The sequence below is a fragment of the Brienomyrus brachyistius genome, chromosome 16, assembly GCF_023856365.1.
Source record: "Brienomyrus brachyistius isolate T26 chromosome 16, BBRACH_0.4, whole genome shotgun sequence".
Lineage (NCBI taxonomy): Eukaryota > Metazoa > Chordata > Actinopteri > Osteoglossiformes > Mormyridae > Brienomyrus > Brienomyrus brachyistius.
This window is the reverse complement of record NC_064548.1, coordinates 1,199,752-1,224,858: the sequence shown is the minus strand read 5'-3', so window position 1 is coordinate 1,224,858 and position 25,107 is coordinate 1,199,752. Positions and strand designations below refer to the sequence as shown.

General features: G+C 50.3%; 26 non-coding genes across 26 annotated transcripts; all 26 read right to left on the bottom strand.

The window, feature by feature from the left end:
- Positions 1 to 623: 623 nt before the first annotated feature.
- On the bottom strand, positions 624 to 697 carry trnai-aau (transfer RNA isoleucine (anticodon AAU)). Its single transcript has one exon. It is a non-coding gene; the product is annotated as a tRNA-Ile (tRNA).
- Positions 698 to 2,008: 1,311 nt separating this feature from the next.
- Positions 2,009 to 2,082, bottom strand: trnai-aau (transfer RNA isoleucine (anticodon AAU)). Its single transcript has one exon. It is a non-coding gene; the product is annotated as a tRNA-Ile (tRNA).
- Positions 2,083 to 3,400: 1,318 nt separating this feature from the next.
- Positions 3,401 to 3,474, bottom strand: trnai-aau (transfer RNA isoleucine (anticodon AAU)). The gene has a single exon. It is a non-coding gene; the product is annotated as a tRNA-Ile (tRNA).
- Positions 3,475 to 5,090: 1,616 nt separating this feature from the next.
- Positions 5,091 to 5,163, bottom strand: trnaf-gaa (transfer RNA phenylalanine (anticodon GAA)). Its single transcript has one exon. It is a non-coding gene; the product is annotated as a tRNA-Phe (tRNA).
- Positions 5,164 to 6,184: 1,021 nt separating this feature from the next.
- trnai-aau (transfer RNA isoleucine (anticodon AAU)) lies at positions 6,185 to 6,258 on the bottom strand. Its single transcript has one exon. It is a non-coding gene; the product is annotated as a tRNA-Ile (tRNA).
- Positions 6,259 to 6,475: 217 nt separating this feature from the next.
- Positions 6,476 to 6,548, bottom strand: trnaf-gaa (transfer RNA phenylalanine (anticodon GAA)). Its single transcript has one exon. It is a non-coding gene; the product is annotated as a tRNA-Phe (tRNA).
- A 1,319-nt stretch (positions 6,549 to 7,867) lies between these two features.
- On the bottom strand, positions 7,868 to 7,940 carry trnaf-gaa (transfer RNA phenylalanine (anticodon GAA)). The gene has a single exon. It is a non-coding gene; the product is annotated as a tRNA-Phe (tRNA).
- A 1,021-nt stretch (positions 7,941 to 8,961) lies between these two features.
- Positions 8,962 to 9,035, bottom strand: trnai-aau (transfer RNA isoleucine (anticodon AAU)). Its single transcript has one exon. It is a non-coding gene; the product is annotated as a tRNA-Ile (tRNA).
- Positions 9,036 to 9,252: 217 nt separating this feature from the next.
- On the bottom strand, positions 9,253 to 9,325 carry trnaf-gaa (transfer RNA phenylalanine (anticodon GAA)). The gene has a single exon. It is a non-coding gene; the product is annotated as a tRNA-Phe (tRNA).
- Positions 9,326 to 11,737: 2,412 nt separating this feature from the next.
- trnai-aau (transfer RNA isoleucine (anticodon AAU)) lies at positions 11,738 to 11,811 on the bottom strand. The gene has a single exon. It is a non-coding gene; the product is annotated as a tRNA-Ile (tRNA).
- Positions 11,812 to 11,908: 97 nt separating this feature from the next.
- trnaq-cug (transfer RNA glutamine (anticodon CUG)) lies at positions 11,909 to 11,980 on the bottom strand. Its single transcript has one exon. It is a non-coding gene; the product is annotated as a tRNA-Gln (tRNA).
- A 1,149-nt stretch (positions 11,981 to 13,129) lies between these two features.
- On the bottom strand, positions 13,130 to 13,203 carry trnai-aau (transfer RNA isoleucine (anticodon AAU)). The gene has a single exon. It is a non-coding gene; the product is annotated as a tRNA-Ile (tRNA).
- A 725-nt stretch (positions 13,204 to 13,928) lies between these two features.
- trnag-gcc (transfer RNA glycine (anticodon GCC)) lies at positions 13,929 to 13,999 on the bottom strand. The gene has a single exon. It is a non-coding gene; the product is annotated as a tRNA-Gly (tRNA).
- A 686-nt stretch (positions 14,000 to 14,685) lies between these two features.
- trnaq-cug (transfer RNA glutamine (anticodon CUG)) lies at positions 14,686 to 14,757 on the bottom strand. Its single transcript has one exon. It is a non-coding gene; the product is annotated as a tRNA-Gln (tRNA).
- A 55-nt stretch (positions 14,758 to 14,812) lies between these two features.
- On the bottom strand, positions 14,813 to 14,885 carry trnaf-gaa (transfer RNA phenylalanine (anticodon GAA)). Its single transcript has one exon. It is a non-coding gene; the product is annotated as a tRNA-Phe (tRNA).
- A 1,192-nt stretch (positions 14,886 to 16,077) lies between these two features.
- trnaq-cug (transfer RNA glutamine (anticodon CUG)) lies at positions 16,078 to 16,149 on the bottom strand. The gene has a single exon. It is a non-coding gene; the product is annotated as a tRNA-Gln (tRNA).
- Positions 16,150 to 16,712: 563 nt separating this feature from the next.
- trnag-gcc (transfer RNA glycine (anticodon GCC)) lies at positions 16,713 to 16,783 on the bottom strand. The gene has a single exon. It is a non-coding gene; the product is annotated as a tRNA-Gly (tRNA).
- A 515-nt stretch (positions 16,784 to 17,298) lies between these two features.
- Positions 17,299 to 17,372, bottom strand: trnai-aau (transfer RNA isoleucine (anticodon AAU)). The gene has a single exon. It is a non-coding gene; the product is annotated as a tRNA-Ile (tRNA).
- Positions 17,373 to 17,469: 97 nt separating this feature from the next.
- On the bottom strand, positions 17,470 to 17,541 carry trnaq-cug (transfer RNA glutamine (anticodon CUG)). Its single transcript has one exon. It is a non-coding gene; the product is annotated as a tRNA-Gln (tRNA).
- A 55-nt stretch (positions 17,542 to 17,596) lies between these two features.
- trnaf-gaa (transfer RNA phenylalanine (anticodon GAA)) lies at positions 17,597 to 17,669 on the bottom strand. The gene has a single exon. It is a non-coding gene; the product is annotated as a tRNA-Phe (tRNA).
- Positions 17,670 to 18,690: 1,021 nt separating this feature from the next.
- On the bottom strand, positions 18,691 to 18,764 carry trnai-aau (transfer RNA isoleucine (anticodon AAU)). The gene has a single exon. It is a non-coding gene; the product is annotated as a tRNA-Ile (tRNA).
- A 97-nt stretch (positions 18,765 to 18,861) lies between these two features.
- Positions 18,862 to 18,933, bottom strand: trnaq-cug (transfer RNA glutamine (anticodon CUG)). The gene has a single exon. It is a non-coding gene; the product is annotated as a tRNA-Gln (tRNA).
- A 563-nt stretch (positions 18,934 to 19,496) lies between these two features.
- trnag-gcc (transfer RNA glycine (anticodon GCC)) lies at positions 19,497 to 19,567 on the bottom strand. Its single transcript has one exon. It is a non-coding gene; the product is annotated as a tRNA-Gly (tRNA).
- A 515-nt stretch (positions 19,568 to 20,082) lies between these two features.
- Positions 20,083 to 20,156, bottom strand: trnai-aau (transfer RNA isoleucine (anticodon AAU)). Its single transcript has one exon. It is a non-coding gene; the product is annotated as a tRNA-Ile (tRNA).
- Positions 20,157 to 20,253: 97 nt separating this feature from the next.
- On the bottom strand, positions 20,254 to 20,325 carry trnaq-cug (transfer RNA glutamine (anticodon CUG)). Its single transcript has one exon. It is a non-coding gene; the product is annotated as a tRNA-Gln (tRNA).
- Positions 20,326 to 21,645: 1,320 nt separating this feature from the next.
- trnaq-cug (transfer RNA glutamine (anticodon CUG)) lies at positions 21,646 to 21,717 on the bottom strand. The gene has a single exon. It is a non-coding gene; the product is annotated as a tRNA-Gln (tRNA).
- Between the last annotated feature and the right edge of the window lie 3,390 nt (positions 21,718 to 25,107).

The window sequence follows — 25,107 nt, the reverse complement described above, 5'->3', positions numbered from 1 at the left end:
TTCAGCGCTGAGTGTACAGTTATTAAAAGAGCCGCTTTGCATTGGCCGGGAATGGAACCCGGGCCTCCCGCGTGGCAGGCGAGAATTCTACCACTGAACCACCCATGCAAACACACGAGACCAGCTTTCCGCCGAAAGACCGGAAAAATTGCTAAAGCAAAAACGGAGTGATGACAGCTCATTTCACACAACTGTTAAGATCAACGGAGTATTTATAAATTGAAGTGCTTGAAGCACAAGAACTCTGGGACCTTCTAGTGGAAGTGCTGCTTCGGGATGCTTGACAACTTCGTCGACTTTTCCAATAAATGCCTCCAAAAAAGCTCGTTCCATCAGAAACTTGTAAACAACACCAGAAGGCAGCATGGTTTTACAGTGCGGGTTGGATTTTTCTTCAAGAACTACTACGCTCTTTGAGCAAATTGTGTATGTAGACGTACACTTTGCCAGTTCACTTGCTGCAGAATTGTCAGCTAAGAGAAATGCGTGTATCCTCCATTTCTTTTTCTCACCACGACGCAGGTGAATCTGGCACGACTGTGTTCTTATAATCACGTCGGACACTTTCATTTTCCTTACCTCTGATCTCCAAGCACTCCGACCACCGGGAGAAAGAGAAAGCGTGGCCCGTATGGGGATCGAACCCATGACCTTGGCGTTATTAGCACCACGCTCTAACCAGCTGAGCTAACCGGCCAAGCGGCAGCAAAAATCGGCTACACCACATGCAAAAAGTGCAAAAGAAACGTTTTTGGGCAATAGTGCGCCTTGGGGCGCAAAACTGAGCCCATGACAGGTCCCACCGAGATTTGAACTTGGATCGCTGGATTCAGAGCGCTGACCATTACACCATGGAACCAGCGGGTACATCGCAGCCCAAGGCGGAGACGAGCTCCAAGACTCACTTCACGTGCTGCCAGAACCCGGGATTGAAGCAGGGACCTTTAGATCTTCAGTCTAACGCTCTCCCAACTGAGCTATTCCGGCACAACCGTGAGCTCCACTCTTGCCGTTTTCTGCCTCTTTCTTTGGAGCCCATCTCCCCACCTGAGCCACATGCAGTGAATGTCAACCTGGAGCAGCAGCAAGCTATGAGAAGTGTCCGATTTTAAGCCATAGTACGGTACACGAGTCAGGTGAGAGGCTCTTCTCAAGCTAACACGAGACTGTTGCTCAACAAAGACAATATGTCAGACAGTGGAATGTGTGAGAAAGTGCACAGATGCAAGGATGGGCAAGAAGGCGGTCAGAAGTGTGAAGCTGAGATGCCTCTGTGTAGTTTTTAGCTAGGGGAACTGTAATGAGCCAGCCTCAGGGCTCCGCTTGCCAGGGGTTGAGCGGAAATGTGGAGTACCTGTCTTGAGATAAGACTGAATTAGCTGGAGTTCAGCGCTGAGTGTACAGTTATTAAAAGAGCCGCTTTGCATTGGCCGGGAATCGAACCCGGGCCTCCCGCGTGGCAGGCGAGAATTCTACCACTGAACCACCCATGCAAACACACGAGGCCGGCTTTCCGCCGAAAGACCGGAAAAATTGCTAAAGCAAAAACGGAGTGATGACAGCTCATTTCACACAACTGTTAAGATCAACGGAGTATTTATAAATTGAAGTGCTTGAAGCACAAGAACTCTGGGACCTTCTAGTGGAAGTGCTGCTTCGGGATGCTTGACAACTCCGTCGACTTTTCCAATAAATGCCTCCAAAAAAGCTCGTTCCATCAGAAAGTTGTAAACAACACCAGAAGGCAGCATGGTTTTACAGTGCGGGTTGGATTTTTCTTCACGAACTACTACGCTCTTTGAGCAAATTGTGTATGTAGACGTACACTTTGCCAGTCCACTTGCTGCAGAATTGTCAGCTAAGAGAAATGCGTGTATCCTCCATTTCTTTTTCTCACCACGACACAGGTGAATCTGGCACGACTGTGTTCTTATAATCACGTCGGACACTTTCATTTTCCCGACCTCTGATCTCCAAGCACTCCGACCACCGGGAGAAAGAGAAAGCGTGGCCCGTATGGGGATCGAACCCATGACCTTGGCGTTATTAGCACCACGCTCTAACCAGCTGAGCTAACCGGCCAAGCGGCAGAAAAGGTCGGCTACACCACATGCAAAAAGTGCAAAAGAAACGTTTTTGGGCAAGAGTGCGCCTTGGGGCGCAAAACTGAGCCCATGACAGGTCCCACCGAGATTTGAACTCGGATCGCTCGATTCAGAGCCCAGAGTGCTAACCATTACACCATGGAACCAGCCGGTACATCGCAGCCCAAGGCGGAGACGAGCTCCAAGACTCACGTCACGTGCTGCCAGAACCCGGGATTGAATCAGGGACCTTTAGATCTTCAGTCTAACGCTCTCCCAACTGAGCTATTCCGGCACAACCGTGAGCTCCACTCTTGCCGTTTTCTGCCTCTTTCTTTGGAGCCCATCTCCCCACCTGAGCCACATGCAGTGAATGTCAACCTGGAGCAGCAGCAAGCTATGAGAAGTGTCCGATTTTAAGCCATAGTACGGTACACGAGTCAGGTGAGAGGCTCTTCTCAAGCTAACACGAGACTGTTGCTCAACAAAGACAATATGTCAGACAGTGGAATGTGTGAGAAAGTGCACAGATGCAAGGATGGGCAAGAAGGCGGTCAGAAGTGTGAAGCTGAGATGCCTCTGTGTAGTTTTTAGCTAGGGGAACTGTAATGAGCCAGCCTCAGGGCTCCGCTTGCCAGGGGTTGAGCGGAAATGTGGAGTACCTGTCTTGAGATAAGACTGAATTAGCTGGAGTTCAGCGCTGAGTGTACAGTTATTAAAAGAGCCGCTTTGCATTGGCCGGGAATCGAACCCGGGCCTCCCGCGTGGCAGGCGAGAATTCTACCACTGAACCACCCATGCAAACACACGAGGCCGGCTTTCCGCCGAAAGACCGGAAAAATTGCTAAAGCAAAAACGGAGTGATGACAGCTCATTTCACACAACTGTTAAGATCAACGGAGTATTTATAAATTGAAGTGCTTGAAGCACAAGAACTCTGGGACCTTCTAGTGGAAGTGCTGCTTCGGGATGCTTGACAACTCCGTCGACTTTTCCAATAAATGCCTCCAAAAAAGCTCGTTCCATCAGAAAGTTGTAAACAACACCAGAAGGCAGCATGGTTTTACAGTGCGGGTTGGATTTTTCTTCACGAACTACTACGCTCTTTGAGCAAATTGTGTATGTAGACGTACACTTTGCCAGTCCACTTGCTGCAGAATTGTCAGCTAAGAGAAATGCCTGTATCCTCCATTTCTTTTTCTCACCACGACACAGGTGAATCTGGCACGACTGTGTTCTTATAATCACGTCGGACACTTTCATTTTCCCGACCTCTGATCTCCAAGCACTCCGACCACCGGGAGAAAGAGAAAGCGTGGCCCGTATGGGGATCGAACCCATGACCTTGGCGTTATTAGCACCACGCTCTAACCAGCTGAGCTAACCGGCCAAGCGGCAGAAAAGGTCGGCTACACCACATGCAAAAAGTGCAAAAGAAACGTTTTTGGGCAAGAGTGCGCCTTGGGGCGCAAAACTGAGCCCATGACAGGTCCCACCGAGATTTGAACTCGGATCGCTCGATTCAGAGCCCAGAGTGCTAACCATTACACCATGGAACCAGCCGGTACATCGCAGCCCAAGGCGGAGACGAGCTCCAAGACTCACGTCACGTGCTGCCAGAACCCGGGATTGAATCAGGGACCTTTAGATCTTCAGTCTAACGCTCTCCCAACTGAGCTATTCCGGCACAACCGTGAGCTCCACTCTTGCCGTTTTCTGCCTCTTTCTTTGGAGCCCATCTCCCCACCTGAGCCACATGCAGTGAATGTCAACCTGGAGCAGCAGCAAGCTATGAGAAGTGTCCGATTTTAAGCCATAGTACGGTACACGAGTCAGGTGAGAGGCTCTTCTCAAGCTAACACGAGACTGTTGCTCAACAAAGACAATATGTCAGACAGTGGAATGTGTGAGAAAGTGCACAGATGCAAGGATGGGCAAGAAGGCGGTCAGAAGTGTGAAGCTGAGATGCCTCTGTGTAGTTTTTAGCTAGGGGAACTGTAATGAGCCAGCCTCAGGGCTCCGCTTGCCAGGGGTTGAGCGGAAATGTGGAGTACCTGTCTTGAGATAAGACTGAATTAGCTGGAGTTCAGCGCTGAGTGTACAGTTATTAAAAGAGCCGCTTTGCATTGGCCAGGAATCGAACCCGGGCCTCCCGCGTGGCAGGCGAGAATTCTACCACTGAACCACCCATGCAAACACACGAGACCGGCTTTCCGCCGAAAGACCGGAAAAATTGCTAAAGCAAAAACGGAGTGATGACAGCTCATTTCACACAACTGTTAAGATCAACGGAGTATGTATAAATTGAAGTGCTTGAAGCACAAGAACTCTGGGACCTTCTAGTGGAAGTGCTGCTTCGGGATGCTTGACAACTCCGTCGACTTCTCCAATAAATGCCTCCAAAAAAGCTCGTTCCATCAGAAACTTGTAAACAACACCAGAAGGCAGCATGGTTTTACAGTGCGGGTTGGATTTTTCTTCAAGAACTACTACGCTCTTTGAGCAAATTGTGTATGTAGACGTACACTTTGCCAGTCCACTTGCTGCAGAATTGTCAGCTAAGAGAAATGCGTGTATCCTCCATTTCTTTTTCTCACCACGACGCAGGTGAATCTGGCACGACTGTGTTCTTATAATCACGTCGGACACTTTCATTTTCCCTACCTCTGATCTCCAAGCACTCCGACGACCGGGAGAAAGAGAAAGCGTGGCCCGTATGGGGATCGAACCCATCACCTTGGTGTTATTAGCACCACGCTCTAACCAGCTGAGCTAACCGGCCAAGCGGCAGAAAAGGTCGGCTACACCACATGCAAAAAGTGCAAAAGAAACGTTTTTGGGCAAGAGTGCGCCTTGGGGCGCAAAACTGAGCCCATGACAGGTCCCACCAAGACTTGAACTTGGATCGCTGGATTCAGAGCCCAGAGTGCTAACCATTACACCATGGAACCAGCGGGTACATCGCAGCCCAAGGCGGAGACGAGCTCCAAGACTCACGTCACGTGCTGCCAGAACCCGGGATTGAACCAGGGACCTTTAGATCTTCAGTCTAACGCTCTCCCAACTGAGCTATTCCGGCACAACCGTGAGCTCCACTCTTGCCGTTTTCTGCCTCTTTCTTTGGAGCCCATCTCCCCACCTGAGCCACATGCAGTGAATGTCAACCTGGAGCAGCAGCAAGCTATGAGAAGTGTCCGATTTTAAGCCATAGTACGGTACACGAGTCAGGTGAGAGGCTCTTCTCAAGCTAACACGAGACTGTTGCTCAACAAAGACAATATGTCAGTCAGTGGAATGTGTGAGAAAGTGCACAGATGCAAGGATGGGCAAGAAGGCGGTCAGAAGTGTGAAGCTGAGATGCCTCTGTGTAGTTTTTAGCTAGGGGAACTGTAATGAGCCAGCCTCAGGGCTCCGCTTGCCAGGGGTTGAGCGGAAATGTGGAGTACCTGTCTTGAGATAAGACTGAATTAGCTGGAGTTCAGCGCTGAGTGTACAGTTATTAAAAGAGCCGCTTTGCATTGGCCAGGAATCGAACCCGGGCCTCCCGCGTGGCAGGCGAGAATTCTACCACTGAACCACCCATGCAGACACACGAGGCCGGCTTTCCGCCGAAAGACCGGAAAAATTGCTAAAGCAAAAACGGAGTGATGACAGCTCATTTCACACAACTGTTAAGATCAACGGAGTATTTATAAATTGAAGTGCTTGAAGCACAAGAACTCTGGGACCTTCTAGTGGAAGTGCTGCTTCGGGATGCTTGACAACTCCGTCGACTTTTCCAATAAATGCCTCCAAAAAAGCTCGTTCCATCAGAAAGTTGTAAACAACACCAGAAGGCAGCATGGTTTTACAGTGCGGGTTGGATTTTTCTTCACGAACTACTACGCTCTTTGAGCAAATTGTGTATGTAGACGTACACTTTGCCAGTCCACTTGCTGCAGAATTGTCAGCTAAGAGAAATGCGTGTATCCTCCATTTCTTTTTCTCACCATGACGCAGGTGAATCTGGCACGACTGTGTTCTTATAATCACGTCGGACACTTTCATTTTCCCGACCTCTGATCTCCAAGCACTCCGACCACCGGGAGAAAGAGAAAGCGTGGCCCGTATGGGGATCGAACCCATGACCTTGGCGTTATTAGCACCACGCTCTAACCAGCTGAGCTAACCGGCCAAGCGGCAGAAAAAATCGGCTACACCACATGCAAAAAGTGCAAAAGAAACGTTTTTGGGCAATAGTGCGCCTTGGGGCGCAAAACTGAGCCCATGACAAGTCCCACCGAGATTTGAACTTCGATCGCTGGATTCAGAGCGCTGACCATTACACCATGGAACCAGCGGGTACATCGCAGCCCAAGGCGGAGACGAGCTCCAAGACTCACTTCACGTGCTGCCAGAACCCGGGATTGAACCAGGGACCTTTAGATCTTCAGTCTAACGCTCTCCCAACTGAGCTATTCCGGCACAACCGTGAGCTCCACTCTTGCCGTTTTCTGCCTCTTTCTTTGGAGCCCATCTCCCCACCTGAGCCACATGCAGTGAATGTCAACCTGGAGCAGCAGCAAGCTATGAGAAGTGTCCGATTTTAAGCCATAGTACGGTACACGAGTCAGGTGAGAGGCTCTTCTCAAGCTAACACGAGACTGTTGCTCAACAAAGACAATATGTCAGACAGTGGAATGTGTGAGAAAGTGCACAGATGCAAGGATGGGCAAGAAGGCGGTCAGAAGTGTGAAGCTGAGATGCCTCTGTGTAGTTTTTAGCTAGGGGAACTGTAATGAGCCAGCCTCAGGGCTCCGCTTGCCAGGGGTTGAGCGGAAATGTGGAGTACCTGTCTTGAGATAAGACTGAATTAGCTGGAGTTCAGCGCTGAGTGTACAGTTATTAAAAGAGCCGCTTTGCATTGGCCGGGAATCGAACCCGGGCCTCCCGCGTGGCAGGCGAGAATTCTACCACTGAACCACCCATGCAAACACACGAGGCCGGCTTTCCGCCGAAAGACCGGAAAAATTGCTAAAGCAAAAACGGAGCGATGACAGCTCATTTCACACAACTGTTAAGATCAACGGAGTATTTATAAATTGAAGTGCTTGAAGCACAAGAACTCTGGGACCTTCTAGTGGAAGTGCTGCTTCGGGATGCTTGACAACTCCGTCGACTTTTCCAATAAATGCCTCCAAAAAAGCTCGTTCCATCAGAAAGTTGTAAACAACACCAGAAGGCAGCATGGTTTTACAGTGCGGGTTGGATTTTTCTTCAAGAACTACTACGCTCTTTGAGCAAATTGTGTATGTAGACGTACACTTTGCCAGTCCACTTGCTGCAGAATTGTCAGCTAAGAGAAATGCGTGTATCCTCCATTTCTTTTTCTCACCACGACGCAGGTGAATCTGGCACGACTGTGTTCTTATAATCACGTCGGACACTTTCATTTTCCCTACCTCTGATCTCCAAGCACTCCGACGACCGGGAGAAAGAGAAAGCGTGGCCCGTATGGGGATCGAACCCATGACCTTGGCGTTATTAGCATCACGCTCTAACCAGCTGAGCTAACCGGCCAAGCGGCAGAAAAGGTCGGCTACACCACATGCAAAAAGTGCAAAAGAAACGTTTTTGGGCAAGAGTGCGCCTTGGGGCGCAAAACTGAGCCCATGACAGGTCCCACCGAGATTTGAACTTGGATCGCTGGATTCAGAGCCCAGAGTGCTAACCATTACACCATGGAACCAGCGGGTACATCGCAGCCCAAGGCGGAGACGAGCTCCAAGACTCACGTCACGTGCTGCCAGAACCCGGGATTGAACCAGGGACCTTTAGATCTTCAGTCTAACGCTCTCCCAACTGAGCTATTCCGGCACAACCGTGAGCTCCACTCTTGCCGTTTTCTGCCTCTTTCTTTGGAGCCCATCTCCCCACCTGAGCCACATGCAGTGAATGTCAACCTGGAGCAGCAGCAAGCTATGAGAAGTGTCCGATTTTAAGCCATAGTACGGTACACGAGTCAGGTGAGAGGCTCTTCTCAAGCTAACACGAGACTGTTGCTCAACAAAGACAATATGTCAGACAGTGGAATGTGTGAGAAAGTGCACAGATGCAAGGATGGGCAAGAAGGCGGTCAGAAGTGTGAAGCTGAGATGCCTCTGTGTAGTTTTTAGCTAGGGGAACTGTAATGAGCCAGCCTCAGGGCTCCGCTTGCCAGGGGTTGAGCGGAAATGTGGAGTACCTGTCTTGAGATAAGACTGAATTAGCTGGAGTTCAGCGCTGAGTGTACAGTTATTAAAAGAGCCGCTTTGCATTGGCCAGGAATCGAACCCGGGCCTCCCGCGTGGCAGGCGAGAATTCTACCACTGAACCACCCATGCAAACACACGAGGCCGGCTTTCCGCCGAAAGACCGGAAAAATTGCTAAAGCAAAAACGGAGTGATGACAGCTCATTTCACACAACTGTTAAGATCAACGGAGTATTTATAAATTGAAGTGCTTGAAGCACAAGAACTCTGGGACCTTCTAGTGGAAGTGCTGCTTCGGGATGCTTGACAACTCCGTCGACTTTTCCAATAAATGCCTCCAAAAAAGCTCGTTCCATCAGAAAGTTGTAAACAACACCAGAAGGCAGCATGGTTTTACAGTGCGGGTTGGATTTTTCTTCACGAACTACTACGCTCTTTGAGCAAATTGTGTATGTAGACGTACACTTTGCCAGTCCACTTGCTGCAGAATTGTCAGCTAAGAGAAATGCGTGTATCCTCCATTTCTTTTTCTCACCATGACGCAGGTGAATCTGGCACGACTGTGTTCTTATAATCACGTCGGACACTTTCATTTTCCCGACCTCTGATCTCCAAGCACTCCGACCACCGGGAGAAAGAGAAAGCGTGGCCCGTATGGGGATCGAACCCATGACCTTGGCGTTATTAGCACCACGCTCTAACCAGCTGAGCTAACCGGCCAAGCGGCAGAAAAAATCGGCTACACCACATGCAAAAAGTGCAAAAGAAACGTTTTTGGGCAATAGTGCGCCTTGGGGCGCAAAACTGAGCCCATGACAAGTCCCACCGAGATTTGAACTTCGATCGCTGGATTCAGAGCGCTGACCATTACACCATGGAACCAGCGGGTACATCGCAGCCCAAGGCGGAGACGAGCTCCAAGACTCACTTCACGTGCTGCCAGAACCCGGGATTGAACCAGGGACCTTTAGATCTTCAGTCTAACGCTCTCCCAACTGAGCTATTCCGGCACAACCGTGAGCTCCACTCTTGCCGTTTTCTGCCTCTTTCTTTGGAGCCCATCTCCCCACCTGAGCCACATGCAGTGAATGTCAACCTGGAGCAGCAGCAAGCTATGAGAAGTGTCCGATTTTAAGCCATAGTACGGTACACGAGTCAGGTGAGAGGCTCTTCTCAAGCTAACACGAGACTGTTGCTCAACAAAGACAATATGTCAGACAGTGGAATGTGTGAGAAAGTGCACAGATGCAAGGATGGGCAAGAAGGCGGTCAGAAGTGTGAAGCTGAGATGCCTCTGTGTAGTTTTTAGCTAGGGGAACTGTAATGAGCCAGCCTCAGGGCTCCGCTTGCCAGGGGTTGAGCGGAAATGTGGAGTACCTGTCTTGAGATAAGACTGAATTAGCTGGAGTTCAGCGCTGAGTGTACAGTTATTAAAAGAGCCGCTTTGCATTGGCCGGGAATCGAACCCGGGCCTCCCGCGTGGCAGGCGAGAATTCTACCACTGAACCACCCATGCAAACACACGAGGCCGGCTTTCCGCCGAAAGACCGGAAAAATTGCTAAAGCAAAAACGGAGCGATGACAGCTCATTTCACACAACTGTTAAGATCAACGGAGTATTTATAAATTGAAGTGCTTGAAGCACAAGAACTCTGGGACCTTCTAGTGGAAGTGCTGCTTCGGGATGCTTGACAACTCCGTCGACTTTTCCAATAAATGCCTCCAAAAAAGCTCGTTCCATCAGAAACTTGTAAACAACACCAGAAGGCAGCATGGTTTTACAGTGCGGGTTGGATTTTTCTTCAAGAACTACTACGCTCTCTGAGCAAATTGTGTATGTAGACGTACACTTTGCCAGTCCACTTGCTGCAGAATTGTCAGCTAAGAGAAATGCGTGTATCCTCCATTTCTTTTTCTCACCACGACGCAGGTGAATCTGGCACGACTGTGTTCTTATAATCACGTCGGACACTTTCATTTTCCTTACCTCTGATCTCCAAGCACTCCGACCACCGGGAGAAAGAGAAAGCGTGGACAGTACGGGGATCGAACCCATGACCTTGGCGTTATTAGCAACACGCTCTAACCAGCTGAGCTAACCGGCCAAGTGGCAGAAAAGGTCGGCTACATCACATGCAAAAAGTGCAAAAGAAATGTTTTTGAGCCAGAGTGCGCCATGGGGCGCAAAACTGAGCCCATGATAGGTCCCACCGAGATTTGAACTCTGATCGCTGGATTCAAAGCCCAGAGTGCTAACCATTACACCATGGAACCAGCTGGTGCATTGCAGCCCAGGCGGAGACGAGCTCCAAAACGCATGTCACGTGCTGCCAGAACCCGGGATTGAACCAAGGACCTATAGATTTTCAGTCTAACGCTCTCCCAACTGAGCTATTCCGGCACAACCGTGAGCTCCACTCTTGCCGTTTTCTGCCTCTTTCTTTGGAGCCCATCTCCCCACCTGAGCCACATGCAGTGAATGTCAACCTGGAGCAGCAGCAAGCTATGAGAAGTGTCCGATTTTAAGCCATAGTACGGTACACGAGTCAGGTGAGAGGCTCTTCTCAAGCTAACACGAGACTGTTGCTCAACAAAGACAATATGTCAGACAGTGGAATGTGTGAGAAAGTGCACAGATGCAAGGATGGGCAAGAAGGCGGTCAGAAGTGTGAAGCTGAGATGCCTCTGTGTAGTTTTTAGCTAGGGGAACTGTAATGAGCCAGCCTCAGGGCTCCGCTTGCCAGGGGTTGAGCGGAAATGTGGAGTACCTGTCTTGAGATAAGACTGAATTAGCTGGAGTTCAGCGCTGAGTGTACAGTTATTAAAAGAGCCGCTTTGCATTGGCCAGGAATCGAACCCGGGCCTCCCGCGTGGCAGGCGAGAATTCTACCACTGAACCACCCATGCAAACACACGAGACCGGCTTTCCGCCGAAAGACCGGAAAAATTGCTAAAGCAAAAACGGAGTGATGACAGCTCATTTCACACAACTGTTAAGATCAACGGAGTATGTATAAATTGAAGTGCTTGAAGCACAAGAACTCTGGGACCTTCTAGTGGAAGTGCTGCTTCGGGATGCTTGACAACTCCGTCGACTTCTCCAATAAATGCCTCCAAAAAAGCTCGTTCCATCAGAAACTTGTAAACAACACCAGAAGGCAGCATGGTTTTACAGTGCGGGTTGGATTTTTCTTCAAGAACTACTACGCTCTTTGAGCAAATTGTGTATGTAGACGTACACTTTGCCAGTCCACTTGCTGCAGAATTGTCAGCTAAGAGAAATGCGTGTATCCTCCATTTCTTTTTCTCACCACGACGCAGGTGAATCTGGCACGACTGTGTTCTTATAATCACGTCGGACACTTTCATTTTCCTTACCTCTGATCTCCAAGCACTCCGACCACCGGGAGAAAGAGAAAGCGTGGCCCGTATGGGGATCGAACCCATGACCTTGGCGTTATTAGCACCACGCTCTAACCAGCTGAGCTAACCGGCCAAGCGGCAGAAAAGGTCGGCTACACCACATGCAAAAAGTGCAAAAGAAACGTTTTTGGGCAAGAGTGCGCCTTGGGGCGCAAAACTGAGCCCATGACAGGTCCCACCGAGATTTGAACTCGGATCGCTGGATTCAGAGCCCAGAGTGCTAACCATTACACCATGGAACCAGCAGGTACATCGCAGCCCAAGGCGGAGACGAGCTCCAAGATTCACGTCACGTGCTGCCAGAACCCGGGATTGAACCAAGGACCTATAGATCTTCAGTCTAACGCTCTCCCAACTGAGCTATTCCGGCACAACTGTGAGCTCCACTCTTGCCGTTTTCTGCCTATTTCTTTGGAGCCCATCTCCCCACCTGAGCCACATGCAGTGAATGTCAACCTGGAGCAGCAGCAAGCTATGAGAAGTGTCCGATTTTAAGCCATAGTACGGTACACGAGTCAGGTGAGAGGCTCTTCTCAAGTTAACACGAGACTTTTGCTCAACAAAGACAATATGTCAGACAGTGGAATGTGTGAGAAAGTGCACAGATGCAAGGATGGGCAAGAAGGCGTTCAGAAGTGTGAAGCTGAGATGCCTCTGTGTAGTTTTTAGCTAGGGGAACTGTAATGAGCCAGCCTCAGGGCTCCGCTTGCCAGGGGTTGAGCGGAAATGTGGAGTACCTGTCTTGAGATAACACTGAATTAGCTGGAGTTCAGCGCTGAGTGTACAGTTATTAAAAGAGCCGCTTTGCATTGGCCGGGAATCGAACCCGGGCCTCCCGCGTGGCAGGCGAGAATTCTACCACTGAACCACCCATGCAAACACACGAGACCGGCTTTCCGCCGAAAGACCGGAAAAATTGCTAAAGCAAAAACGGAGTGATGACAGCTCATTTCACACAACTGTTAAGATCAACGGAGTATTTATAAATTGAAGTGCTTGAAGCACAAGAACTCTGGGACCTTCTAGTGGAAGTGCTGCTTCGGGATGCTTGACAACTCCGTCGACTTTTCCAATAAATGCCTCCAAAAAAGCTCGTTCCATCAGAAAGTTGTAAACAACACCAGAAGGCAGCATGGTTTTACAGTGCGGGTTGGATTTTTCTTCAAGAACTACTACGCTCTTTGAGCAAATTGTGTATGTAGACGTACACTTTGCCAGTCCACTTGCTGCAGAATTGTCAGCTAAGAGAAATGCGTGTATCCTCCATTTCTTTTTCTCACCACGACGCAGGTGAATCTGGCACGACTATGTTCTTATCATCACGTCGGACACTTTCATTTTCCCTACCTCTGATCTCCAAGCACTCCGACCACCGGGAGAAAGAGAAAGCGTGGCCCGTATGGGGATCGAACCCATGACCTTGGCGTTATTAGCACCACGCTCTAACCAGCTGAGCTAACCGGCCAAGCGGCAGAAAAGGTCGGCTACACCACATGTAAAAAGTGCAAAAGAAACGTTTTTGGGCAAGAGTGCGCCTTGGGGCGCAAAACTGAGCCCATGACAGGTCCCACCGAGATTTGAACTCGGATCGCTGGATTCAGAGCGCTAACCATTACACCAGGGAACCAGCGGGTACATCGCAGCCCAAGGCGGAGACAAGCTCCAAGACTCACGTCACGTGCTGCCAGAACCCGGGATTGAACCAGGGACCTTTAGATCTTCAGTCTAACGCTTGCCCAACTGAGCTATTCCGGCACAACCGTGAGCTCCACTCTTTCCATTTTCTGCCTCTTTCTTTGGAGTCCATCTCCCCACCTGAGCCACATGCAGTGAATGTCAACCTGGAGCAGCAGCAAGCTATGAGAAGTGTCCGATTTTAAGCCATAGTACGGTACACGAGTCAGGTGAGAGGCTCTTCTCAAGCTAACACGAGACTGTTGCTCAACAAAGACAATATGTCAGACAGTGGAATGTGTGAGAAAGTGCACAGATGCAAGGATGGGCAAGAAGGCGGTCAGAAGTGTGAAGCTGAGATGCCTCTGTGTAGTTTTTAGCTAGGGGAACTGTAATGAGCCAGCCTCAGGGCTCCGCTTGCCAGGGGTTGAGCGGAAATGTGGAGTACCTGTCTTGAGATAAGACTGAATTAGCTGGAGTTCAGCGCTGAGTGTACAGTTATTAAAAGAGCCGCTTTGCATTGGCCGGGAATCGAACCCGGGCCTCCCGCGTGGCAGGCGAGAATTCTACCACTGAACCACCAATGCAAACACACGAGACCGGCTTTCCGCCAAAAGACCGGAAAAATTGCTAAAGCAAAAACGGAGTGATGACAGCTCATTTCACACAACTGTTAAGATCAACGGAGTATTTATAAATTGAAGTGCTTGAAGGACAAGAACTCTGGGACCTACTAGTGGAAGTGCTGCTTCGGGATGCTTGACAACTCCGTCGACTTTTCCAATAAATGCCTCCAAAAAAGCTCGTTTCATCAGAAAGTTGTAAACAACACCAGAAGGCAGCATGGTTTTACAGTGCGGGTTGGATTTTTCTTCAAGAACTACTACGCTCTTTGAGCAAATTGTGTATGTAGACGTACACTTTGCCAGTCCACTTGCTGCAGAATTGTCAGCTAAGAGAAATGCGTGTATCCTCCATTTCTTTTTCTCACCACGACGCAGGTGAATCTGGCACGACTGTGTTCTTATAATCACGTCGGACACTTTCATTTTCCTTACCTCTGATCTCCAAGCACTCCGACCACCGGGAAAAAGAGAAAGCGTGGCCCGTATGGGGATCGAGCCCATGACCTTCGCGTTATTAGCACCACGCTCTAACCAGCTGAGCTAACCGGCCAAGCGGCAGAAAAGGTCGGCTACACCACATGCAAAAAGTGCAAAAGAAACGTTTTTGGGCAAGAGTGCGCCTTGGGGCGCAAAACTGAGCCCATGACAGGTCCCACCGAGATTTGAACTCGGATCGCTGGATTCAGAGCCCAGAGTGCTAACCATTACACCATGGAACCAGCGGGTACATCGCAGCCCAAGGCGGAGACGAGCTCCAAGACTCACGTCACGTGGTGCCAGAACCCGGGATTGAACCAGGGACCTTTAGATCTTCAGTCTAACGCTCTCCCAACTGAGCTATTCCGGCACAACCGTGAGCTCCACTCTTGCCGTTTTCTGCCTCTTTCTTTGGAGCCCATCTCCCCACCTGAGCCACATGCAGTGAATGTCAACCTGGAGCAGCAGCAAGCTATGAGAAGTGTCCGATTTTAAGCCATAGTACGGTACACGAGTCAGGTGAGAGGCTCTTCTCAAGCTAACACGAGACTGTTGCTCAACAAAGACAATATGTCAGACAGTGGAATGTGTGAGAAAGTGCACAGATGCAAGGATGGGCAAGAAGGCGGTCAGAAGTGTGAAGCTGAGATGCCTCTGTGTAGTTTTTAGCTAGGGGAACTGTAATGAGCCAGCCTAAGGACTCCGCTTGCCAGGGGTTGAGCGGAAATGTGGAGTACCTGTCTTGAGATAAGACTGAATTAGCTGGAGTTCAGCGCTGAGTGTACAGTTATTAAAAGAGCCGCTTTGCATTGGCCGGGAATCGAACCCGGGCCTCCCGCGTGGCAGGCGAGAATTCTACCACTGAACCACCCATGCAAACACACGAAACCGGCTTTCCACCGAAAGACCGGAAAAATTACTAAAGCAAAAACGGAGTGATGAGAGCTCATTTCACACAACTGTTAAGATCAACGGAGTATTTATAAATTGAAGTGCTTGAAGCACAAGAACTCTGGGACCTTCTAGTGGAAGTGCTGCTTCGGGATGCTTGACAACTCCGTCGACTTTTCCAATAAATGCCTCCAAAAAAGCTCGTTCCATCAGAAACTTGTAAACAACACCAGAAGGCAGCATGGTTTTACAGTGCGGGTTGGATTTTTCTTCAAGTACTACTACGCTCTTTGAGCAAATTGTGTATGTAGACGTACACTTTGCCAGTCCACTTGCTGCAGAATTGTCAGCTAAGAGAAATGCGTGTATCCTCCATTTCTTTTTCTCACCACGACGCAGGTGAATCTGGCACGACTGTGTTCTTATAATCACGTCGGACACTTTCATTTTCCTTACCTCTGATCTCCAAGCACTCCGACCACCGGGAGAAAGAGAAAGCGTGGCCTGTATGGGGATCGAACCCATGACCTTGGCGTTATTAGCACCACGCTCTAACCAGCTGAGCTAACCAGCCAAGCGGCAGAAAAGATCCTATACACCACATGCAAAAAGTGCAAAAGAAACGTTTTTGGGCAAGAGTGCGCCTTGGGGCGCAAAACTGAGCCCATGACAGGTCCCACCGAGATTTGAACTCGGATCGCTGGATTCAGAGCCCAGAGTGCTAACCATTACACCATGGAACCAGCGGGTACATCGCAGCCCAAGGCGGAGACGAGCTCCAAGACTCACGTCACGTGCTGCCAGAACCCGGGATTGAACCAGGGACTTTTAGATCTTCAGTCTAACGCTCTCCCAACTGAGCTATTCCGGCACAACCGTGAGCTCCACTCTTGCCGTTTTCTGCCTCTTTCTTTGGAGCCCATCTCCCCACCTGAGCCACATGCAGTGAATGTCAACCTGGAGCAGCAGCAAGCTATGAGAAGTGTCCGATTTTAAGCCATAGTACGGTACACGAGTCAGGTGAGAGGCTCTTCTCAAGCTAACACGAGACTGTTGCTCAACAAAGACAATATGTCAGACAGTGGAATGTGTGAGAAAGTGCACAGATGCAAGGATGGGCAAGAAGGCGGTCAGAAGTGTGAAGCTGAGATGCCTCTGTGTAGTTTTTAGCTAGGGGAACTGTAATGAGCCAGCCTCAGGGCTCCGCTTGCCAGGGGTTGAGCGGAAATGTGGAGTACCTGTCTTGAGATAAGACTGAATTAGCTGGAGTTCAGCGCTGAGTGTACAGTTATTAAAAGAGCCGCTTTGCATTGGCCGGGAATCGAACCCGGGCCTCCCACGTGGCAGGCGAGAATTCTACCACTGAACCACCAATGCAAACACACGAGACCGGCTTTCTGCCGAAAGACCGGAAAAATTGCTAAAGCAAAAACGGAGAGATGACAGCTAATTTCACACAACTGTTAAGATCAACGGAGTATTTATAAATTGAAGTGCTTGAAGCACAAGAACTCTGGGAACTTCTAGTGCAAGTGCTGCTTCGGGATGCTTGACAACTCCGTCGACTTTTCCAATAAATGCCTCCAAAAAAGCTCGTTCCATCAGAAAGTTGTAAACAACACCAGAAGGCAGCATGGTTTTACAGTGCGGGTTGGATTTTTCTTCACGAACTACTACGCTCTTTGTGCAAATTGTGTATGTAGACGTACACTTTGCCAGTCCACTTGCTGCAGAATTGTCAGCTAAGAGAAATGCGTGTATCCTCCATTTCTTTTTCTCACCACGACGCAGGTGAATCTGGCACGACTGTGTTCTTATAATCACGTCGGACACTTTCATTTTTCCTACCTCTGATCTCCAAGCACTCCGACCACCGGGAGAAAGAGAAAGCGTGGCCCGTATGGGGATCGAACCCATGACCTTGGCGTTATTAGCACCACGCTCTAACCAGCTGAGCTAACCGGCCAAGCGGCAGAAAAGGTCGGCTACACCACATGCAAAAAGTGCAAAAGAAACGTTTTTGGGCAAGAGTGCGCCTTGGGGCGCAAAACTGAGCCCATGACAGGTCCCACCGAGATTTGAACTCGGATCGCTGGATTCAGAGCCCAGAGTGCTAACCATTACACCATGGAACCAGCGGGTACATCACAGCCCAAGGCGGAGACGAGCTCCCAGACTCACGTCACGTGCTGCCAGAACCCGGGATTGAACCAGGGACCTTTAGATCTTCAGTCTAACGCTCTCCCAACTGAGCTATTCCGGCACAACCGTGAGCTCCACTCTTGCCGTTTTCTGCCTCTTTCTTTGGAGCCCATCTCCCCACCTGAGCCACATGCAGTGAATGTCAACCTGGAGCAGCAGCAAGCTATGAGAAGTGTCCGATTTTAAGCCATAGTACGGTACACGAGTCAGGTGAGAGGCTCTTCTCAAGCTAACACGAGACTGTTGCTCAACAAAGACAATATGTCAGACAGTGGAATGTGTGAGAAAGTGCACAGATGCAAGGATGGGCAAGAAGGCGGTCAGAAGTGTGAAGCTGAGATGCCTCTGTGTAGTTTTTAGCTAGGGGAACTGTAATGAGCCAGCCTCAGGGCTCCGCTTGCCAGGGGTTGAGCGGAAATGTGGAGTACCTGTCTTGAGATAAGACTGAATTAGCTGGAGTTCAGCGCTGAGTGTACAGTTATTAAAAGAGCCGCTTTGCATTGGCCGGGAATCGAACCCGGGCCTCCCGCGTGGCAGGCGAGAATTATACCACTGAACCACCAATGCAAACACACGAGACTGGCTTTCCGCCAAAAGACCGGAAAAATTGCTAAAGCAAAAACGGAGTGATGACAGGTCATTTCACACAACTGTTAAGATCAACGGAGTATTTATAAATTGAAGTGCTTGAAGCACAAGAACTCTGGGACCTTCTAGTGGAAGTGCTGCTTCGGGATGCTTGACAACTCCGTCGACTTTTCCAATAAATGCCTCCAAAAAAGCTCGTTTCATCAGAAAGTTGTAAACAACACCAGAAGGCAGCATGGTTTTACAGTGCGGGTTGGATTTTTCTTCAAAAACTACTACGCTCTTTGAGCAAATTGTGTATGTTGACGTACACTTTGCCAGTCCAATTGCTGCAGAATTGTCAGCTAAGAGAAATGCGTGTATCCTCCATTTCTTTTTCTCACCACGACGCAGTTGAATCTGGCACGACTGTGTTCTTATCATCACGTCGGACAATTTCATTTTCCCTACCTCTGATCTCCAAGCACTCCGACCACCGGGAGAAAGAGAAAGCGTGGCCCGTATGGGGATCGAACCCATGACCTTGGCGTTATTAGCACCACGCTCTAACCAGCTGAGCTAACCGGCCAAGCGGCAGAAAAAGTCCGCTACACCACATGCAAAAAGTGCAAAAGAAACGTTTTTGGGCAAGAGTGCGCCTTGGGGCGCAAAACTGAGCCCATGACAGGTCCCACCGAGATTTGAACTCGGATCGCTGGATTCAGAGCCCAGAGTGCTAACCATTACACCATGGAACCAGCGGGTACATCGCAGCCCAAGGCGGAGACGAGCTCCAAGACTCACGTCACGTGCTGCCAGAACCCGGGATTGAACCAAGGACCTTTAGATCTTCAGTCTAACGCTCTGCCAACTGAGCTATTCCGGCAAAACTGTGAGCTCCACTCTTGCCGTTTTCTGCCTCTTTCTTTGGAGCCCATCTCCCCACCTGAGCCACATGCAGTGAATGTCAACCTGGAGCAGCAGCAAGCTATGAGAAGTGTCCGATTTTAAGCCATAGTACGGTACACGAGTCAGGTGAGAGGCTCTTCTCAAGCTAACACGAGACTGTTGCTCAACAAAGACAATATGTCAGACAGTGGAATGTGTGAGAAAGTGCACAGATGCAAGGATGGGCAAGAAGGCGGTCAGAAGTGTGAAGCTGAGATGCCTCTGTGTAGTTTTTAGCTAGGGGAACTGTAATGAGCCAGCCTCAGGGCTCCGCTTGCCAGGGGTTGAGCGGAAATGTGGAGTACCTGTCTTGAGATAAGACTGAATTAGCTGGAGTTCAGCGCTGAGTGTACAGTTATTAAAAGAGCCGCTTTGCATTGGCCGGGAATCGAACCCGGGCCTCCCGCGTGGCAGGCGAGAATTCTACCACTGAACCACCAATGCAAACACACGAGACTGGCTTTCCGCCAAAAGACCGGAAAAATTGCTAAAGCAAAAACGGAGTGATGACAGGTCATTTCACACAACTGTTAAGATCAACGGAGTATTTATAAATTGAAGTGCTTGAAGCACAAGAACTCTGGGACCTTCTAGTGGAAGTGCTGCTTCGGGATGCTTGACAACTCCGTCGACTTTTCCAATAAATGCCTCCAAAAAAGCTCGTTTCATCAGAAAGTTGTAAACAACACCAGAAGGCAGCATGGTTTTACAGTGCGGGTTGGATTTTTCTTCAAAAACTACTACGCTCTTTGAGCAAATTGTGTATGTTGACGTACACTTTGCCAGTCCAATTGCTGCAGAATTGTCAGCTAAGAGAAATGCGTGTATCCTCCATTTCTTTTTCTCACCACGACGCAGTTGAATCTGGCACGACTGTGTTCTTATCATCACGTCGGACACTTTCATTTTCCCTACCTCTGATCTCCAAGCACTCCGACCACCGGGAGAAAGAGAAAGCGTGGCCCGTATGGGGATCGAACCCATGACCTTGGCGTTATTAGCACCACGCTCTAACCAGCTGAGCTAACCGGCCAAGCGGCAGAAAAAGTCCGCTACACCACATGCAAAAAGTGCAAAAGAAACGTTTTTGGGCAAGAGTGCGCCTTGGGGCGCAAAACTGAGCCCATGACAGGTCCCACCGAGATTTGAACTCGGATCGCTGGATTCAGAGCCCAGAGTGCTAACCATTACACCATGGAACCAGCGGGTACATCGCAGCCCAAGGCGGAGACGAGCTCCAAGACTCACGTCACGTGCTGCCAGAACCCGGGATTGAACCAAGGACCTTTAGATCTTCAGTCTAACGCTCTGCCAACTGAGCTATTCCGGCAAAACTGTGAGCTCCACTCTTGCCGTTTTCTGCCTCTTTCTTTGGAGCCCATCTCCCCACCTGAGCCACATGCAGTGAATGTCAACCTGGAGCAGCAGCAAGCTATGAGAAGTGTCCGATTTTAAGCCATAGTACGGTACACGAGTCAGGTGAGAGGCTCTTCTCAAGCTAACACGAGACTGTTGCTCAACAAAGACAATTTGTCAGACAGTGGAATGTGTGAGAAAGTGCACAGATGCAAGGATGGGCAAGAAGGCGGTCAGAAGTGTGAAACTGAGATGCCTCTGTGTAGTTTTTAGCTAGGGGAACTGTAATGAGCCAGCCTCAGGGCTCCGCTTGCCAGGGGTTGAGCGGAAATGTGGAGTACCTGTCTTGAGAAAAGACTGAATTAGCTGGAGTTCAGCGCTGAGTGTACAGTTATTAAAAGAGCCGCTTTGCATTGGCCAGGAATCGAACCCGGGCCTCCCGCGTGGCAGGCGAGAATTCTACCACTGAACCACCCATGCAAACACACGAGACCGGCTTTCCGCCGAAAGACCGGAAAAATTGCTAAAGCAAAAACGGAGTGATGACAGCTCATTTCACACAACTGTTAAGATCAACGGAGTATTTATAAATTGAAGTGCTTGAAGCACAAGAACTCTGGGACCTTCTAGTGGAAGTGCTGCTTCGGGATGCTTGACAACTCCGTCGACTTTTCCAATAAATGCCTCCAAAAAAGCTCGTTCCATCAGAAACTTGTAAACAACACCAGAAGGCAGCATGGTTTTACAGTGCGGGTTGGATTTTTCTTCAAGAACTACTACGCTCTTTGAGCAAATTGTGTATGTAGACGTACACTTTGCCAGTCCACTTGCTGCAGAATTGTCAGCTAAGAGAAATGCGTGTATCCTCCATTTCTTTTTCTCACCACGACGCAGGTGAATCTGGCACGACTGTGTTCTTATAATCACGTCGGACACCTTCATTTTCCTTACCTCTGATCTCCAAGCACTCCGACCACCGGGAGAAAGAGAAAGCGTGGCCCGTATGGGGATCGAACCCATGACCTTGGCGTTATTAGCACCACGCTCTAACCAGCTGAGCTAACCGACCAAGCAGCAGAAAAGGTCGGCTACACCACATGCAAAAAGTGGAAAAGAAACGTTTTTGGGCAAGAGTGCGCCTTGGGGCGCTAAACTGAGCCCATGACAGGTCCCACCGAGATTTGAACTCGGATCGCTGGATTCAGAGCCCAGAGTGCTAACCATTACACCATGGAACCAGCGGGTACATCGCAGCCCAAGGCGGAGACGAGCTCCAAGACTCACGTCACGTGCTGCCAGAACCCAGGATTGAACCAGGGACCTTTAGATCTTCAGTCTAACGCTCTCCCAACTGAGCTATTCCGGCACAACCGTGAGCTCCACTCTTGCCGTTTTCTGCCTCTTTCTTTGGAGCCCATCTCCCCACCTGAGCCACATGCAGTGAATGTCAACCTGGAGCAGCAGCAAGCTATGAGAAGTGTCCGATTTTAAGCCATAGTACGGTACACGAGTCAGGTGAGAGGCTCTTCTCAAGCTAACACGAGACTGTTGCTCAACAAAGACAATATGTCAGACAGTGGAATGTGTGAGAAAGTGCACAGATGCAAGGATGGGCAAGAAGGCGGTCAGAAGTGTGAAGCTGAGATGCCTCTGTGTAGTTTTTAGCTAGGGGAACTGTAATGAGCCAGCCTCAGGGCTCCGCTTGCCAGGGGTTGAGCGGAAATGTGGAGTACCTGTCTTGAGATAAGACTGAATTAGCTGGAGTTCAGCGCTGAGTGTACAGTTATTAAAAGAGCCGCTTTGCATTGGCCGGGAATCGAACCCGGGCCTCCCGCGTGGCAGGCGAGAATTCTACCACTGAACCACCCATGCAAACACACGAGACCGGCTTTCCGCCGAAAGACCGGAAAAATTGCTAAAGCAAAAACGGAGTGATGACAGCTCATTTCACACAACTGTTAAGATCAACGGAGTATTTATAAATTGACGTGCTTGAAGCACAAGAACTCTGGGACCTTCTAGTGGAAGTGCTGCTTCGGGATGCTTGACAACTCCGTCGACTTTTCCAATAAATGCCTCCAAAAAAGCTCGTTCCATCAGAAACTTGTAAACAACACCAGAAGGCAGCATGGTTTTACAGTGCGGGTTGGATTTTTCTTCAAGAACTACTACGCTCTTTGAGCAAATTGTGTATGTAGACGTACACTTTGCCAGTCCACTTGCTGCAGAATTGTCAGCTAAGAGAAATGTGTGTATCCTCCATTTCTTTTTCTCACCACGACGCAGGTGAATCTGGCACGACTGTCTTCTTATCATCACGTCGGACACTTTCATTTTCCCTACCTCTGATCTCCAAGCACTCCGACCACCGGGAGAAAGAGAAAGCGTGGCCCGTATGGGCTGTTGCTTCACACCTCCATGTTCAGGGGTTTTAATCTGGCTTCTGCTCTTTCTGTGTGGAGTTTGCATGTTCTCTACATGCTGTGTGGGTTTCCTCCAACAATCCAAAAACACACAGTCAACCTAATTGGTGTCTCTAATATAGAATGTGTGTCTTCTAGTTTATGATCAGTCTAATTGTGTGAAGACTGACTAACATGTCTGTAGGTGGTTTTTCATTGCAGCGTAGGCCAGTGTTACAGTTGTACTCTGTAATATCTGTTCCAGTGCTGCATCCATCCATTGTCTGAAACTGCTTGTCTAATTCAGGGTCCCTATGGGCGCAAGGCAGGGTACGTCCCATGACAGGGTGCCAACCCATTGCAGGACACACTCACACTCCATTCTCTCGCACAAGCACACCTACCGGCAATTTGACAACTCCAATTAGCCTCAGCATGTTTTTGGACTGTGGGGGGAAATCAGAGTACCTGGAGGAAACCCCACAATGACACGGGGAGAACATGCAAACTCCACACACACAGAACTCTGGTAGAGACTTGAGCACACGTGCCAGAGGTGTGAGGTGACATTGCAAACCACTGCACCACCGTGCCACCCTGCTACAATAAATACATTATAATATGTTAATAAAATCATTTATCTCTGGGGCCTGGTCGGGCACAGCCCGAACAAGGCACGTGGGTCCCCCCTCCAATGGGCTCACCACCCATGGGAGGGGCCAAAGGGGTCGGGTGCGAAGTGATCTGGGCGGCGGCCAAAGGCGGGGACCTTGGCGGTCCGATCCTCGGCTGCAGAAGCTAGCTCTAGGGACATGGAATGTCACCTCTCTGATGGGGAAAGAGCCTGAGCTGGTGCGCGAGGTTGTGAAGTTCCGGCTAGATATAGTCGGACTCACCTCAACGCACGGCTTGGGCTCTGGAACCAGTCTCCTTGAAGGGGGTTGGACCCTTTTCCACTCTGGAGTTGCCCGCGGGGAGAGGCGCCGAGCGGGCGTGGGCATACTTATTGCCCCCAGGCTGGGCGCCTGTACATTGGGGTTTACCGCAGTGGACGAGAGGGTAGCCTCCCTCCGCCTTCGGGTGGGGGGACGGGTCCTGACTGTTGTTTGCGCTTATGCGCCAAACAGCAGTTCGGAATACCCACCCTTTTTGGAGTCCTTGGAAGGGGTGTTTGAGAGCGCTCCTCCTGGGGACTCCCTTGTTCTGCTGGGGGACTTCAATGCTCACGTGGGCAGCGACAGTGAGACCTGGAGGGGCGTGATTGGGAGGAACGGCCCCCCCGATCTGAACCCGAGCGGTGTTTTGTTATTGGACTTCTGTGCTCGTCACGGACTGTCCATAATGAACACCATGTTCAAGCATAAGGGTGTCCATATGTGCACTTGGCACCAGGACACCCTAGGCCGCAGTTCGATGATCGACTTTGTAGTCGTGTCGTCGGACTTGCGGCCGCATGTTTTGGACACTCGGGTGAAGAGAGGGGCGGAGCTGTCAACCAATCACTACCTGGTGGTGGGTTGGCTCCGCTGGTGGGGGAGGAAGCCGGCCAGGCCTGGCAGGCCCAAGCGTATAGTGAGGGTCTGCTGGGAACGTCTGGCGGAATCCCCTGTCAGGGAGAGTTTCAACTCCTACCTCCAGCAGAACTTCTCCCATATCCCGGGGGAGGCGGGGGACATTGAGTCCGAATGGGCCATGTTCCGTGCCTCCATTGTGGAGGCGGCTGACCGGAGCTGCGGCCGCAAGGTGGTCGGTGCCTCTCGCGGCGGTAATCCCCGAACCCGCTGGTGGACACCGGTGGTAAGGGATGCCGTCAAGCTGAAGAAGGAGTCTTATCGGGCCTTTCTGGCCTGTGGGACTCCAGACGCAGCTGACGGCTACCGGCAGGCCAAGCGGAATGCGGCTTTGGCGGTCGCTGAGGCAAAAACTCGGGTGTGGGAGGAGTTTGGTGAGGCCATGGAGAACGACTTCCGGACGGCTTTGAGGAGATTCTGGTCCACCATCCGGCGGCTCCGGGCGGGAAAGCGGTGCAGCATCAACACTATTTATGGTGGGGATGGTGCGCTGCTGACCTCAGCTCGGGACGTTTTGGGTCGGTGGAGGGAGTACTTCGAAGACCTCCTCAATCCCACCGACACGCCTTCCAATATGGAAGCAGAGTGTGGGGACTTGGGGGTGGACTCGCCTATCTCGGGGGTGGAGGTCGCTGAGGTGGTCAAAAAGCTCCGC